The sequence below is a fragment of the Lissotriton helveticus genome, chromosome 2_2, assembly GCF_964261635.1.
Source record: "Lissotriton helveticus chromosome 2_2, aLisHel1.1, whole genome shotgun sequence".
Lineage (NCBI taxonomy): Eukaryota > Metazoa > Chordata > Amphibia > Caudata > Salamandridae > Lissotriton > Lissotriton helveticus.
In genome coordinates this window covers 314,513,091-314,528,611 of record NC_136060.1, presented here as the reverse complement: position 1 = coordinate 314,528,611, position 15,521 = coordinate 314,513,091, and positions in this window count along the sequence as shown.

Genomic DNA, 15,521 nt, shown 5'->3' with positions numbered 1-15,521 from the left:
TTGCTATGTGCCTAGCTGTGGATTTGAGACCCTAGCTCAGCCAGCACCTAGGGAAACCTAGCAAACCTGTACATTTTTTACCACTAGATACACAGTGGGATACAGGATAGGGCGACATGTGTGCTTCTCACCAGATTCTGTTACCCTGAACCCCTTGCAAACCTCAAACATTGGGGGAAAAACTAATTTTCCTCACATTTCTGTGATGAATAGTTCTGGAATCTACAGGAAACCACAAACTTCAACTCACCAGCATTTCTCCTAGTCTCCCAATACAAATGGTACCTCACTTGTGTGGGTAGGCCAAGTACCTGTTGCAAGAAATGGCAAAAAACGCAACGTTGATGCATCACATTTTCCACTGAAAACTGGCCCTTTATTTGCAATATGCCAAGCAGTGGATTTTTGGCCCTGGCTTAGCCGGCACCTAGGGATACCTAGCAAACCTGTACATTTTTTAAAACTAGACACCCAGGGGAATCCAGGAATGGGGTGCCTTGTTTGCCTCTCACCAGGTACTGTTACCCAGAATCCCTTGAAACTTTAAACTTTGTCAAAAAACACATTTTCTTTACATTTCTGAGATGGCAAATTCTGGAATCTACAAGGAGCCACACATTTCCACCCACCCAGCATTTCCCCAAGTCTCTTGATAAAAATGCTACCTCACTTGTGTGGGTAGGCCCAGTGCCTGCGACAGGAAACAGCAAACAATTTACTGGGGAGACTTCAAAATTATCAATTACAAAAAGACCTTGTTCTGCGAGGGAGTCACCCGTGTTTTTGAACTCGGGCTCAGGGCCATCTAGGGAAACCTACCAATCCCAGACATTTCTGAAAACTAGACACCGAGGGAGTCCATAGAGGTGTGACTTGCATGAATCGCCCAACATTTTCCTACCCAAAATCCCCTACAAGCCTCAAATATAAATGAAAAAGATCACATTTTTCACAAACTTCTTTGTGGGAAAGTTGTGGGATCACCAGGCTGACACAAATTTCTTATCATTCAGTTTTACTCCAGGTCTCCTGATAAAAATGGTACCTCAGTTGTGTGGGTCTGCCAAGTACCCGCAACAGGAAATGGCCCAAAACGTATTGTGGAGACATCAAAATTATCTATCACAAAATGACCTGGTTTTTGCAAGGGGGACACCTGCGTTTTTGGTCTTGGGCCTGGCAACCAACTACAGAAACCTACCAAACCCACACATTTCTGAAAACTAGACACCTGGGGGAGTCCAAGGAGGTGTGCCTTGCATAGATACCCCCCATGTTTTCCTACCCAGAATCCTCTGCAAACCTAAAATTTTTCATACATACATTTCTGTGTGGGCTCACCATGCCAGCAAAAATGTCCTACCACCTAGCGTTCCCTTTGGTCTCCAGATCAAATTATGATACCCCGATATGCCCCCAAAGGGGGGGCGGAAAGCCTGTGCCCAATTTCTGGGGGTTAGTGGGGGCATTGGCTTACCCATTCTATGCAACCCCAGCCCTACGCTAAGAAACATAAATAGTCCCTGGTGTCTAGTGGAGGGGGGCAGATCGGTGGCTATTGCTCCTACATGCCCCTGGGGGCAGAAAGATTGTACCCATTTTTATGGGTGGGTGGTGACTTTAGCATTCCTGTTCTGGGCAGCCTCCCGCCTTACACTAAGAACAAAATAGACCCTGGGGCCTAGTAGCCTTTGTGACCCCCGGGGGCCGCTTTGCAGCTATTGCCTCACCTACCCACTAGGGGAGGCCGAAATACTTTAGTCCCCATTTATGAGGGTGGAGGGAATGGCCAAGCCCATTGTGGGCAGCCCTTACCCTTCTTTTATTAAACAAAAATCCCTTTGTCAGGTGGGCATTCAGGGGGTATATTCGGGGTAATAATAAAATCTATTTACCTATCTGCCCCCAGGGGGTCATAAAGACAGTTCCATTTGTGTTTAGGGGCTGGGGGTTTTGCATGCCCATTCTGGGTAGCCCACACCCCTACTTATAAAAACAAAATCCCTGGTGCCTAGTGGGCTTTTTGCCACCCGGGGAAGAGCACGTCAGGGACTATTGTCTCCATCTGCCTCCATAGGGGGCAAAAAACAATGGAATTTTTTTGGGGGTGTGGCATTGGCATGCCTTTTGTAGGCAGCCCTCACCCCTACATATAAGAAACAAATCCCATGTGCCTAGTGGTTTTTTGGCTCCCTGACAGGACGGCAGACCAGAGGCTATTGCCCCATCTACCACATGGAAGGGGGTGCAGAAAAACTGGCATTTTATGAAGGGGAGGGGGCATTGAGCTATTACAAAAATAATCCCTAGTGTCTAGTGTGCTTTCTGCCCCCAGGGGGATCAGAAAGACTGAGTATGCCCATTTATAAATGGGGGAGCAAAGAACCTTGCCCAAGGGACCCCTCCCACTGCCCCATCTCTGGTGTAATGCGGTGGATCCCCAAGCAGGGATCCACTAGGGAGGGGTATCTTTGGAAAGGGGAGATTCTCCTCTTTCCAATGATACATCTGCAGTGTGTTTTGAAACTTGGGTGCTGAGATATTCCATCACCACCCCCTTTTGTACCGCTTTTGGCCGCCATAAGTGTGGCAGGGTATGCTCAGACGTGAGACCCTTGCTCACTTTGCCACTGGATTCAAGCAAGCCGGGCTGAAGACGGCTGGAATGCCAGAAACCGGTCCTCGGAAGCTTGTTTCCGGTCCAGGGAAGGCATGGCTTGGCAGTTCGGGCTGGACTGTTCCCATGAGGCACAGGGTCAGACTGATTTGCATATAGCCATGTCTGAACTGGGGTGGCAGAGTGGGCTAAAGAACGGTGATGGATTAAACCCAGATCTTTTGACTGGGTGTGAGTGTTTGATTGATTCAGATGCTCCGTCCATCACCACCCCCTTTTGTACCGAGATAGTCCCAAAAGCACAGCAGCACTGAAACTGAAATGAGCCGATCAGCTCATTTCAGTTTCAGTTTCTATGTAATGATGTCAGCGCTCCATGCATGTGATTCTCATTGCACTGAAAAAAAGATGACTCAGGAGGTTGAGGAAGCTATTCCCCACCTCCTGAAGCAAAAAAAAAGAAAATCCCTCTGCTGTTTACAGCAGAAGGATTTCGTGCTAGTGTGCACATAATGCAAAGATTCTGTCATCAGCACAATAGCAATGAGGCTCATGACGGAGCCATTCCGTCATGAGCATGGAAGGGGTTAATTCATGTACGTCACCGTGAGGGTAGGCTCTAAACTGCCCATAGGGAAGGTGCAGTGCATTTAGCAGAAAACCTTTCGCACTACTGCTAGGCCTGCCTCTTCCACAGGATAACACAGAGTTACCTTATTACATTTAATAGTTCAATCAATCAATCAGTATTTGCATAGTGCAGCAGTGTCACTCCTAAAAGCCATGTCTTGAGTCACTTTCCAGGGAGGGTGCTGTTCCAAGGTGAAGGAGAAGTTTGTTCCGAGTCTTGATGTTGATGTAGGAGAAGGAGTGGCGCCGGCTGTGGCTGCGATGGATGCTGAAGATGTGTGCGAGGGAGAGTGAGGCAGAGCACAGGTGTCTTGCGGGCAGCTGGAAGTTCAGTCGATTGTTGATGTAGGATGGTCCTTGGTTTTGTAGAGCCTTGTATGCATGAATGAGGATCTTAAATTGGCATCTCTTCTGGTTGGGTAGTCAGTGGAGTTTTCTGGGGTGAGGAGTAATGTGGGTCCATTTGGGGAGGTCCAAGATTAGTCTAGCTGCGGTGTTCTGTGTGGTTTGGAGTGTTTAGAGGAGCTGGGTGGAAATCCAGCATGGAGAGAGTTAAGACGTCTAGCTGGCTGATGACAAGGGCTTGTGTGACGGTCTTTTACGCATTGATTAGGATCCAGCTGAGGATTCTGCAGAGCATGCACAGGGTATGGAAGCTGGAGGAGGCGACTGTGTTTACTTGTCGTTTCATGGTTAGTTAGCTGCTGAGGATGATGCTGAGGTTGCATGCATGGTCTGCGGGTGTTGGTCCAAGTTCTGCTTGCCACCAGCTGACATGCCAATGCTGCAGTGGCTTTTCTGAAGATCAGAGCTTCTATTTTGCCAGAGTTTGAGGCAGCTGTCTCATCCAGTTGGCTACATCGGTCATGGCGCTTCAGAAGTTGGGTAGCATTGGAGGGTTCCTCAAAGAGCGAGAGGATGATTTGAGTGTCATCAGCATAGGAGATAATGTTGAGTCCGTGGGATCTGACAACGTCTGCGAGGGGGGTGTTATAGATGTTGAACAGGGTAGGCTGAAGGATGATCTTTGGGTTACGACACATATGATGTTCTTGGGAGCAGAGGTGAAGGAAGGAGGTGAGCCACTTGACAGAGTGTTGCTGTATGCCAATTTTGTGTAACCTGTTGATCAGGATGTGGTGGGAGATGGTGTTGAACGCCACAGAGAGGTCGAGGAGGATCAGGGCTGCAGTTTCTCTGTGGTCGAGGAGGGTTCTGATTTTGTCTGTGGAGGCGATCAGCACTGTCTCAGTGCTGTAGTTAGCACAGAAAACTGATTGCGAGGCATCAAATAGTTGGTTTAGTTCCAGGTAATCGGTGAGATGTTGGTTGATGGCTTTCTCAAGTACTTTGACTGGGTAGGAGACCAGGGAGATCAGCCAGTAATTTATCAGATTGCTGGGGTTGGTAAAGTGCTAACTTTCAGTTTGGAGCAGGTAGACAAGTCGAGTTTGGCGTCTAAATAATTGCAATTTAATGCACTCTTTTAGAAAGTTGGTATGTTCTTGTCCTAACCATTTGGTATCTGTAGCTTGCTTTCTGGGTCACATGTCTAGGCACAGCTGCCAGTTGGTCTTTGTAGATTGCATCTAAACAGTAAGACAAAGCAGCAATGGTTTTAGCAGCATGGCCCATATCTGACTTGATGAGGGGGGTGAGCTATCACCTACCACCCTTGCACATCACAAAGGATCTGATCAGCATATTCACAATGGGCTTGACACTAACCTATTGTGGCCCCAGACAAGCTACGGCCAAGGCAGGGAGGTAGGAAATTCCAGACACTTTGGGGGTGGGAGCCTCCAGTACCTTCCTCTACTTCAAAGTGGACCTGTGAAAGACTGAGGAGAAGGACTGCAATGCTGCTTTAATGCAAGAAGAACTGCTACTCTGCTTCCCTGCTGTTCTGCCCTGCTGCTCCCATGCCTTGTGCCAAGGACAGGACCTGTATCTTGAACCCAGGACACCTAGTTTGACTCTAAGGCCTATATAGCTGGCATCCTGATCGCAGCCTCTGGGAGAAATAGCTCCTACAACCTTGAACCCAGCACCTGGACACTGCCAGGTGTGAGCTTTGTCCTCCCAAGTGGTGCCACAACAGTCCTGGATCCTTGGAAGTGGGCCTAAAAGTGGTCTGACAGCCCAGATGTGATCTCAGCAGAACCGATGCAGCGTGATGCACAAGACTCCACATTGGAACTGCTGTGCAACGTATCCATAATGCAGGACTTAGCACAGCATCCTGCAGCCCCTCAGGACCACTGCTGCACAATGCATTGACGCACAGGACATTGCATCATCACAGCAGCTCCTCAAAACAAACGGTGCATGATGCATCTCTATGTATGGACCTCTTATCAACACCACAGCTCTCTCAGAACAACCACTGCAAAACACATCTCTACTCAAGGACCTCACATTGTCTCTGCTGTGCAAAGCATCCTTGATGAAGGACTTTGCATTACTCCACTACCAGGATTAGAGGTACTTTGTTCAGTGGGCCTAACTTGGACTTTGTATCCGGACAGTGCTCCATTGTGTTTGGCCTGAACTTGTGACTTTGTCCCAGTCAGACGTGGCTAGGTAACCACAGTTGTGACTTTGTGCTTTTCGGCACTATCTTTACTTACATCGATAAAATCCATATCTCTGATTCTACTGATTGGGTTTTTGTTGTTTTGGTCTCAAATTGTTTATTACATTTTATTTGATGTTTCTGAATTGCTGTGGGAGTTTTATTGCATTGTGCTTTTACTTTTCTACTGTGAGAAGTGCTGCATAAATACCTTACACACAGCTTCTAAGTTTAGCCTGACTGATTGTGCCAAGCTAGCAGGGGGTTACATGCAGGTAAATTTGGGGTTTGCTTTTGAATTCACCCTCACAGAGATTATGGTTGCTGTTCCAGCAGGGTTTCACCCCCTCAAGCAATAACCCAATTTCTTACATTAACTATGGGGAACCATGGGCCTGGCATTCACTGGGCTGTAACTATTTTCCTTATAAAGAAAGTAATTTTTCCACCATTGTGAGATCATCCATCTATCTTGTACATACATCTACTCGTTTCTTTTAAACTGTGGCAATGTTTTTATTATTTCAGAGCTATGAATGATTATGCTCCTATCAGGATTCTAGCAAGTCTCTGACTTAGCTACCTTCCACATATTTACATACAGGCGCTGAAAGCAGGCAGGTTTTGAAAACCATGTTACTCCATTGCAGTCCAAAAACTATCATGTTGAAATGTATTCATCAAGCATCAGCCTTCGTGTGGTCTTCCCCCTTAAACTTTGCCATTCAATCCTCGTGAATTTGATTATTTTGGCACAAGGATTCTGTGCACTTTAAATATGCTAAACAGTGGTACAGTAATTGTGCTCTCTCCTTCAAACATACTAAAACTGGCCTACACCCATTAGGCACATTTAATTACATTTCAATCCCAAATAAATTAAATGTGCCAATCTGGTGTAGGCCAGTGGGGGCCTGTAGCACTCATTGTGCCACCCACTGAAGTAGCCTGGTAAAACATATTTCAGGCCTACCACTGTAACCTGTAGTGCAGTTTTAAACCATCATTCGACCTGGCAAAATAAACCTTTTGCAAGGCCGAAACCTTCCTTTTGTAATACATATAAGTCACTACTAGAGGACATCCTGAAAGCTCATAGGGCAGGGAGCATTATATTCAAAAAGTAGGACACATGAGATTTGGTTAACATGTCTCAGCAGTGAAAAACTCCTTGTTGGAAATTGGGTTATTGGTAGGGGCAAATGTAGGTCTGCCACTGGCAATAAGGCCACTAACACATGTTAGGATTCGGCAGAGTTTCCTATGCTCAACCCTTGGTAGCTTGGCTGCGAGCATGCAGGCTTAACTGCAAAGACAGGTATGTAAAGCATTTAAAAACACCTAGGGCTAGATGTAGGTAATTCTTATTTACCACTTCTTAAATACCGAATTTTACTGAATCGGTATTTGAGAAGTGGTAAAGTAGAGGGGGGGGGGAATGTAGGTATTTCAGAATCGGTAAATACCGAATCGTTAAGATTCGGTATTTACCGATTCTGTAAATACCGATTCGGTAATGCCCATTGGTTCCTATGGGCCCTGAAGCCCATAGGAATCAATGGGCAATACCGAATCGGTATTTACCGATTCGGTAAATACCGATTTTTGCAAGGGTGCAAGGGGTGTCACTTTGACACCCTCTAGCACCCCGAAGACGGACATGTGTGCCATGTGACAGACAGACATGCCCTTAGGGCATGTCTGTGTGCCACATGGCACACATGTCCAGGTGTGCATGCATGTGTCCAGGTGTGCATGCACACATGTGCATGCGCATGCACACATGTGCATGCACACCTGGATTCGGTATTTTACCACCCAATTGCATTGGGTGGTAAAATACCGATTCTGTAAGGCCTTAGGGACTCTGAAGAGTCCCACCTACATCTGGCCGTTACCGAATCGGTAAAAATACCGATTCTGTATTTTACAGAATCGGTAAATTTACAGATTCGGTAAATTTACCGAATCTGTAAAAATGACCCCCTACATACCAAATACCCATTTACCGGTCGGTAACGGGCGAAATCGGCCGTTACCGACCGGTAAAGGGCTTCCTACATCTGGCCCCAATTCAGTAAATAATTAAGACACAACACATAATAAAACTCCAATTACAAATTATACAAATAGGATATATTTTTATCCTTAAAATGACACCAAAACTACACAAATCCAATGTAGGGAACCGGAGATATACATTTTCAAAGATTTTGCAAAATGTATCACTTAGAAGATTATAGCACCATATTGGGATACCTGATCGCGATAGACCAGGTCAAAGTCAAAGTTTCAGGCCAACCCTGACTGAGCCCTGAGTGGCAACAGGTCACGGCAGGTCCCGGTCTCAGTTTCACACTGAGAAACATTTCTGAAGCTTTTCTCCCCGAGGTCCCTCGAAGCTCCCAGCCAGCCCCGATCCAGTGAGGGTTCACCAGATTGCCTTTCAACGAGCTCCCAGTCAACTTTCCTGGAGCTGACTTTGAAACTTTATTTAGCGCTTCAGCGTGGCAACCTAGGAATCCAGGCAGACACGTGATGGAAGACAGACGGCTTGGCGGTCACGGGTGCTCCCGGTCACCTTTTCTACGAGCGGACTTAGAAAACAGTTCTGGAGCTTTTTCTTGCTGGGTCTCTCGATGCTCTTTGCGTAGCCGGATCCAGTGAGGGATTGCCGGCTTCAGATTTCTTCTAGTCCCGGTCAAACTCTGGAAGTTGACCCGATGGAGCTTTGAGCGGGATGAACCTGGATGGCTTGGCTGGCTCGCGGTTGAAGGCAGGCGGCCTGGCTGGCTAGGTTGAGTCAGTTCCTCTCCAAAGTTGCTCAAAAGTTCTCCAAACTTCTTGAACTTTTTCCTGAAGATCCACGAGAGGTCCCAACATATCTCAAATCCACTCTAAGGGTCTGGAAGCTCCAAGATGGTCCTTGAAAGTTGAGGACTTCAGTTCCCACAATCCACTGGTACAAAACCTCTCCAAATCCAAGGGGTTGGATTTAGGTGATGATGTTCCAGATGAGCTCTTTTAACCTGTGGCTTTCAGGGAGTCCAATCTTTAGTTCTTTTAGAGCAAAAAAATCCACAGGGCTGTAGTTTCAAAGGGTGCAGTAGGTGTCAAGCAGCAGAGCTGGAGGGCTCTGCGCCTCTCATATACTGTTTTCCAGTTCTCTGGGTCAGGTAGGAGGTCACTCCTGACCAATGGGAGCAGGGTAAGTCCTCAAATATATGACCACATCCTGTAGAGTGTGGCATTATTTTGTCCCAGAGTGCACCAAATCTTCCAAAAACAAAATGGCTGATTTACCAGCAAGAAGGTAGGAGCACCTAGGATGGCTAATTAACTTAGACTCTCCCCCTGCATCTGCTCATACCTTCCTTAACCCTACCATCGGCCTAAGGTGGAAAGTTCAGAGTTGTAAATGTTACTGTTCTCTGCTCTCCTCTTTGAAGGACATAGTTTACGACTCCTCCCACTGGCCTGGCATTCCTATGGAACAGCACACTGCCCTGCCAGCAGAGCTGGTTGGCCCCAGGGGCTCTTTATCACCTCTTCAAGGCAGCCTTGCTAATCCACTTAACTCTGATTAATCAGGGCAGACCACTGAAAGGCTGAATCTGGACTTACAAACACAAAAGTCTCATAAATTCTTGTATGTATACTTTAGGAGAAATTCAACATTATCATATTGTTGAATGTATTAATACCATTATGGGAAGTCTTTGAGTGGTGCGCCTAGCCCTCTCCTATCAAGAGTTTATTAATCAATAACTTCCTACCATGTTAACCTATGTAGCAGGGCATTTGCGATGGGAAAAATGACTTGGGCCATTTTTCCAGTACCAGGACTTATAACAACATATTTTATAATTACTTGGCTTGTATCTACAGGACCCCCACCCCATGGGACAACTAGGGGAGACTTTAGGGGTTCTGTATCTGTAGAAATATTCCTAGCATCAAAGCAGAATTTGAGCAGCACTTTATCACAATGTGGGGAGTCAAATTTGAAATTTCACTTAACCCAGGGAATATAAAACTCATTTTATAAGGGTGTACCATATACATATCTGACCCCCACCCCTGGGACACCTAGGGAAGACCCTGGGGGTTCCAAATATGCCACAACATTGTAGGTTATCCATTTCTATCTGCCACAAACACAAAAGTCGAGTTTGGGCACAATGTACTTTTTAAAAGCAGTCTTGGCACCCAGGGCTGCTTTTAAACTGATCTCAGGCTTTCGCAGAGCACACATGCAAGTGCAAAAAGAGCAACTGGCCTCTAAACTGCCATGCACTAGGGCACTAGGGACTTCTAGGTAGTTTCAATCCCTCTGCCCTATTATATACTAGAGGTTCATAGGGTAGGTCATGCTAATCACAGTGGTACCCCACCATACCATTGTGTACCCTAGTGTATGTAGGTGTTTTAACTGTATTCTAATGTGTCTCTTTCAGCATAGCACTGGCCCTGGGCCTGGTTAGGCAGAGCCCAGGATCAGTCAGAGTCAGTTACCACCACTATCAGTCAGCAAAACGTTGGGGGGTGCCTAGGGCACATGATGGCTTTGCAATACTCCTAAAGTTCTTTTTCACTGTTGTCAGGCCTATCTCTACCATTGACTAGCAATGGGTTATCTAAATAGGTTTAATAAGCTGTACATTTTGATCGGTAGCAAATAGAGATTTGCTGTTTACCCTCAAATTAATTGTAATGTAGTAGATTTTCCTAGTTGTTATGACAGAAAGTCTTAATTTTATTTAAGACACGGAGGCGAGTAATATGCTTATCTCATCTTGCTTTATTCCAACAGCAGCCAAGATAAGCGAGAAACTACAATTCCCAGGGGCCCAGGCAAACAAACTGGCCAATGGGAACAGAGAAAAAAACTATATAAAATCACCAATCACAACATAGTACAGTATAAAGTGTCACATCTGACTGCGTAGTGTCCTCTTTTCGCTGACGAGCAGATCAGATAAAGTCAGAAAATAAAGGAACAATCGCAACAACAATAGAGAGGGCCAAAGTCCAGCAACAAACTTCTTGAGCTAGGGGAATCCAGGAGAAACGACCAACAGGAGTCCTAGAAAATGGATCCAGACGGAAAGGAGGGATGATCCAATGAGGTGAAGATCGAAGCTGGTAGAGAGACATCTCATTACGAAGATGCAGGCGGCAGGGCCGGTTTCGCTGAAGGGAGGGAGAACACAAGTTAGAAGTGTAGCGGTGGGATAATACTCTCCTCCATGTCTTTAATAAAATTAAGACTTTCCGCCATAACAACTAGGAAAATCTACATTTTATGGCAAGACCGGAGGCTCCTATTATGCTTGTTTAAAGCATATCAACTACTACAGAAGCCACAGTATTAATCGGTTTGCAATAGAACATACGAAAAACATTGTCATTAGTCCAGTCTGCTGATCTCAGAATGTCCTCCAGGCAGGAGCCTGCCCAAAAGGCCTTAGAGGCCATGGCTCCTCTAGTGAAATGGGCTCCGAAAACGGAGACATCAATGCCCGCAAGAGACATAACCCAACGAAACCAACGGGCAAGGGTTGGGGAGGAGACAGGAAGGTGGGGTTTTCGGAAGGAGATAAGGAGTTGAGAAAGTGAGGGCGCTCTGAGATCAGAAGTCCTTTGCTCATACACTTTCAAACATTGACCGACACATAATACGGTAGAAATAGGGTAGAAAACAGAATCTAAATGAGTTTTAGTTTGTATGTGAATCCGGAACACTACACCTGTAGGGGAAAACTGACGAGAAGAAATATCTAAAGCTCTAACATCAGAGAAAGTGCAGCATTATCTGGCCAATCAGAGAACAACTTGAGAACAACAGAAACATCCCATGAAGACGAATACTTAGCCAACGGTGGTTTGGAACAACAAAATCCTTTTAGTAGTCGACAGACTTAGGGATGGGCGCCTGCTGGTTTGCCATCAATGGGGGCATGGTTGAGCGAAATCGCTGAGTGGTAAAGATTGATTGTACTGTATGACTTACCTGCGCTGGCCTCAGAGGCTAAAAAGTTGACCACAAAATTTAGGGGGGCTGAAAGGGGATCGATATTCCTTTCCAGACACCAGCTTTCCCAAAGAGACCAGGTGGATTTGTAAGCCTTGGAAGTTCCAGGTGCCCAGGCTTTGCTGATAAAGAGAGCAGCCTCTTGTGAAATGAGGACGTCAGGCGAGATAGGCCGGAAGTTTTCCAGGCCAACAGAAACAAGGAACTGTCCAGAATTAGGTTGTGTCAAACACCCTGAGGACTCAGGAGCAGATCGTCGCATGAAAATCTACTGCCATCTCCAGCAGAGAGGGGAACCAAATCTGAGATTGTCAAAAGGGGGCTACCAGAACCAAGGAAGTCGACTGCGGACGAACCTTTGAAAGCACTCTGCTGATCATGAGAAAGGGGGGAAATGCGTAATTGAGATGGAGTGACCAGTCCTGAAGGAAAGCATTCGTTGCTAAGGCAGAAGGATCTGGCCGCCACCTGAAGAAACGGGGCAACTGAGAGTTGAGACGGGATGCAAAGAGATCTATGAAAAAAGGACCCAATTTTTGAGAGAGAGAAAGGAAAACGGACGGCAGCAGCTTCCAATCGCTGGAGTCTCGGAGATTCCGCAAATGCCAATCCACCACTGAGTTGAGGTCTCCTGGAAGATACTCCGCTTTCAAGGAAAGTTGATTTGAGAGACAAAAATCCCAAAGACTTTTCGCCAGCTCTGCCAGAGGTTTGGATTTGGTACCGCCTAGGTGGTTGATGTCGCGGACCGCAGAAACATTGTCCATTTGAAGCAGAATGGAACAATGGACCCTGTTCTTTGAGAGGCATTGGATTGCAAAGGAACCTGCAAGCATCCCTAAAGAATTGATGTGCAATTTGGACTCCTTGTGAGACCATGTACCTCCAGTCGATATTGGACCACAACGGGCACCCCAGCCCGATAGGCTGGCTTCTCATTCTGACACAAGCTCTGGGGCCGAAGCGAAGATAGTGCGTCCGTTCCACGCATCTAAATGGTCTGTCCACCATTGAAGTTTGTTGCGTGACTCTTGATCCAAAGCAATAAGATTGGCGGAAGCCAGGCCTTGGCGCAGATGTCTGATTTTTAGACGTTGCAGGGCTTGATAATGCAGAGGACCCGGGAAGATGGCCTGAATTGAAGAAGAGAGAAGGCCAACAATTCTTGCTAATGATCGTAGGGATAAAAGAGATGTTCAAAGGACGGTTGCAATCTCCGCTTTGACAGTGGAGACCTTTGCCTGAGGGAGGCGGAGAGAGGCTGCGACAGAATCTACAAGAAAACCCAAGAATTCCATGTTCTGGGACGGGACTAGTGATGATTTTTCGAAATTGATGAGAAACCCTAGATCCAAAAGAAGAGTTTGGGTGGTGTGTAGTTCAGGCAAAAGAAGCTGTTTGTATGCATTCATGATCAGAATGTCTTCCAGATAGATGATGAGTCTGATTACGAGAGAACGGAGAAAGGCGACAACCGGTTTCAAGAGCTTTGTAAAGCACCAAGATGCTGAAGAAAGACCGAAAGGAAGAGAGGTGAATCTGTAGGTCACGCCCGACCACTGGAATTGCAGGAACTTCGAGTGGGAGGGATGGATGGGTACAGTAAGGTAAGAATCTTGTAGGTCCAGCTGAACCATCCAATCGTTCGGAAGAAGAGTGTCTTGTAAATGGAGAATAGTCTCCATTTTGAAGTGGCGATACACCATGAATTGATTGAACCATTTCAAGTTTATTACTGGGCGTAGCTTTTTGTTCTTCTCTTGAACCAGAATAATGGAGCTTAGAAAGCCTGAGGAATCGAAGGGAGAAATCTGAATGGCTTGTTTTAGAAGAAGGGACTGTATCTCGGTTGAGATTAGGAGAGCCATGTCCGTGGAGAAAACTAGAGGAGAGGGGGACCGTAGTCTGGAAAGGCGGTGAATATAGTTCTATAAGATAGCCTTGGACTGTATTTAGAACCCATGGGTCTGAGCTCATAGTTTGCCATTTTGACAGGAACAGTTTTAACCGATCCCCTACTGGAGGAGGAGGAGATGGGCTTACCTTGTTGATTGGAGTTGTTGGCATTAATAATTAACTGTTGTTTTGGTCATCTCTAAATTACTTAGACAGCGCCATCTAATGGTCGACTGTCCCAAGCAGCAGTGCTGACAATTAAGTACCGGTGCTGAGACCCGGAAAACCACCGGCTCAAATTTAGCACTGAATACATCACTTTTTAAGGTGTTTTTGAAGCATGACGCACTCTAATGGGGCGCTGAGCTAATTTGCCGCAAGTAAGCATTGCGTTACGACCTACAAAGCAGTTTAGCATCACTTTGGCTGCACATGCGTCACTTTTGTCTGCAACATATGTCCCATGGATGCATGATTGATTTTGACGCACCGTAGGACCTTACAACATGGTGTACTGCGCCTTAAATATTGCGCATCAATGGCTTTTGGAACTGTAGTACGGCAGCGCAACTTTTTCTGAGGTATCGCTGCTTTGAAGTAGCTATATGTAAATGAGCACCTCGGTGTCCAAAAAGAAACAAAAATATAAATAAATCAGACACATGGAAGTACTCATTGTCATCCTGCTACTTTATATTGCAGACTTGTAGTACCTCTAGATTGCCAAATAGGAATAATTAACTGTTGTTTTGGTCATCTCTAAATTACTTAGACAGCGCCATCTAATGGTCGACTGTCCCAAGCAGCAGTGCTGACAATTAAGTACCGGTGCTGAGACTCGGAAAACCACCGGCTCAAATTTAGCACTGAATACATCACTTTTTAAGGTGTTTTTGAAGCATGACGCACTCTAATGGGGCGCAGAGCTAATTTGCGCCAAGTAAGCATTGCGTTACGACCTACAAAGCAGTTTAGCATCACTTTGGCTGCACATGCGTCACTTTTGTCTGCAACATATGTCCCATGGATGCATGATTGATTTTGATGCACCTTAGGACCTTACAACATGGTGTGCTGCGCCTTAAATATTGCGCATCAATGGCTTTTGGAACTGTAGTACGGCAGCGCAACTTTTTCTGAGGTATCGCTGCTTTGAAGTAGCTATATGTAAATGAACACCTCGGTGTCCAAAAAGAAACAAAATTAGAAATAAATCAGACACATGGAAGTACTCATTGTCATCCTGCTACTTTATATTGCAGACTTGTAGTACCTCTAGATTGCCAAATAGGAATGGCATGATGCTGTAAATAAAGTGAATTGGTGTACGTTGTTCTGGTTTTGGCACTTTGAAATGAAGTGTAGTGCTGTAAAGAAGTTAAACAATTACATATGAACAAAATGCACATATTGTTTATTCCTTATTATTTCAGGAAACAAACAGCTAAGTGATATAGATTTGTGCTTTGTTCCAAACTGTTCACATGCCCAGATCAGAACAGCGACATTATGTGCAATGAAAGGCTCTGGAGAAGATTTCAGTAATTCAGCTACATTGTGCACTCCATACTAATTGTTGAGCTGCAATGCCATATAAAATGAATAATCGAAGTGTTTACAGACTGAATCACAAAGACATGAACATGTTCAACTCTATTGAGATGTTGTAACTGTTTGACCTCACTCTGCATATTTCTGAGTCAGGAAATATAAACCTTCTCCACCCTATTTTTAAGTCTAATGCCTTTGTGTGCAGGCTTTTTGACAGA